Source organism: Chrysochloris asiatica, unplaced genomic scaffold (assembly GCF_000296735.1).
Source record: "Chrysochloris asiatica unplaced genomic scaffold, ChrAsi1.0 scaffold00520, whole genome shotgun sequence".
NCBI classification, from domain to species: domain Eukaryota; kingdom Metazoa; phylum Chordata; class Mammalia; order Afrosoricida; family Chrysochloridae; genus Chrysochloris; species Chrysochloris asiatica.
In genome coordinates, this window is record NW_006409038.1 from 416,945 (window position 1) to 419,589 (window position 2,645).

The following is a 2,645-nucleotide window of genomic DNA, read 5'->3' on the forward strand; positions in this document are numbered from 1 at the left end:
AGCTGATACAACCTTGCTTGCTGAAAGTGAAGAGGACTTAAAACATTTACTAATAAAGATCAAAGAGCACAGCCTTAGGTATGGATTTACATCTCAATATAAAGAAAACAAATATCCTCACCAGTGGGCCAATAAACAACATTCTTATCAATGGAGAAAAGATTAATGTTGTCCAGAACTTCATTCTTCTGGGCTCAACTATCAACACTCATGGAAGCAGCAGTCAAGAAATCAAATACATATTGCATTAGACAAATCTGCTGCAAAAGAAAGCTTTTTTTTTTTTTTTATGTAATGTTTTATTGCAGTATGATTTTGCTGACTAAGAAAGTGCAGGTTTAAAATTAATATCTCCCAATAATTAAATATCAAAATGTACTATCTTTATCTCAATAAAGAAAAATAAAATTTTATAGGCTTAACATACATAAAAATATAGAGTGAGCTATTCTTAAGTCTTAAGAAGGTTTTTAGACTTAAAAATGCAATATAGTCAAAAGTGAATTCCTATTTAACCTCCATTTGCATCTCCTTTGTCCAGAACATCAGCTGTCACCAAGAATAATAAAATAACTTTATCTCCTTGCTTTCACTCAGCTCCCTCTAAGCCTATTCATGTCAGAGAGCAATCAAGTTGTTCGGCTATGTTATTCTTCCAATCAACGTAATGAGTGGTTTTGCTCTCACTAGCCACAAAAATTTAATATTTCCCATGACCTGCATGGACCCAAATCTAGTCCCCTCTTTTCACTTTCATCCAACTCCCCTTAGTGTCTACCTTACCTTCTCCCATGGGCCACACCAGCCTTTTTCTCAGTTTGCTCTTAATAGATCCTATGACCATCACATTCTCCCTAAATAGTGTTCTGTGCTTTTTGCACATATCTGCCTCCCTCCAAAGCAAAATTGGGTGCTGAGAGATGATTGCTCTTCCATCCATATTTGGAGTTTGACTCTTTACATTGCTTTTACTGAAGCAGTGCCAGTGGAAGGACCTAATAGACAGTAGGCAATCAATATAATGAATGGATAACTGGAAGCTAAAATTAATTATAGGCCTGTTCATAAATATGTAAAACACTTATAGAATAAAAATAGTATAAACTGATTTCACCAATTACTCCATGGGGTCAAAGTTTACACTTTTATTTACTGCTGATACCAATTAGATAAGTCATTGGAGGTAAAGATGATACTATTTTCCCTTTGGGATCAAGGAGATTGATCAACTGTAATTCTTGGACAACATCCAAACTCATGAAGCATCAAAAGCATTGTTAAATGGCCAAGTTCTTTACCTCTCCTGTTTCTGCCTATGTAGATACTGACAGAGTATTGGAGGATCCATACTTTTTCTGAGGAATCAGTGCATGCTATATCTCTACTCAAATGAAAGTTTATAGTAGCCTTCAGTCTTTGTGATGAACAATAATTTCACTAGAACTACTTTTCAGAATACAACTAAGAACTTCATGTACCGGTACTAGAGGTATATTATTAAGTACTTTTTTTAGAAGGGAATTAATTTTAGATGCAAAATTAACCTGAAGAGGGATATGGCAGTTAAAAGTCTTCACCTACAAATTATGTAAAAGAAAATATAGAGATCATATGTCTCATTGGTACTCAAAAAGTATTTCTTAACACTGCCAGATTTTTTATGGGGGTGAATTTCAATGGGAGAAAATATTACAGTTTTCTACTTAATTTTATTTTTTACACAAAATAACTATGATTTTAAATATTTTTGATATATCTATAGCATCTTGTTTAGGAGTATATGCCATGAATTTTAGGTGTTAGCATTTGTTGCTTATGCATTTTAGCATTTAACACCCTAGTCTGATAATGTATTTAGGCTACATGAAATTGCAATAGTTAATGAGACAAAATAGAAAATAATGAAAGAAGTAACTCAAAAACATACTAAAGAATTTTAAAAAGACATACCATATTTTTCAGCTGCTGAGTCCTGGTGTAGTGTTGTGGGATAAAACATGTCATCACAAGGTCAGTTTAAAGCACAAGACTAGCGATTTAAACTCACCAATGTTGTTGTTCGTAAGTGCCATCAAGTCGGTTCTGACCCATAGCGACCCTGTACAGGGTTTCCGAGGGTGTAAATCTTTACTACAGTAAAAAGCCTCATCTTTCTCCCGCTGAGCGGCAGGTAGTTTCGAACCGCTGACCTTAAGGTTCGCAGCCCGATTCGTAACCACTAATAGCTCCTTGGAAATTCAATACAGTGTTGCTATGGATCAGAAATGACTCAATGGAACTACCCAACAACAACAAGTAATTATTGGGAGCCCTGTGGCTTCATAGGATTAGCACTAGACTGTGGACAACAAGGTTAGGGGTTCGAGTCCACTAGCTGATATGGGGGAGAAAGATGAGGCATTTAACTCCCACAAAGATTTAAAGCCTTGGAAAACCTATACAGGGTCACTGTCTGCTGAAACCAACTCAATGCACTTAGCAAAAGCAACGTATTATCGAAAGGTAGCTGAGCTGGGTGGATGAATCACGAACACTCTTTGAGGAAAATTTCCTTGGCCATTTCATCCCCTCACACTATTGTGGTCATTTAGTGCAGTGGGGTCCTTTTCGACTCATAGCAACTCTGTTGGTTTCTAAGGCTTTGA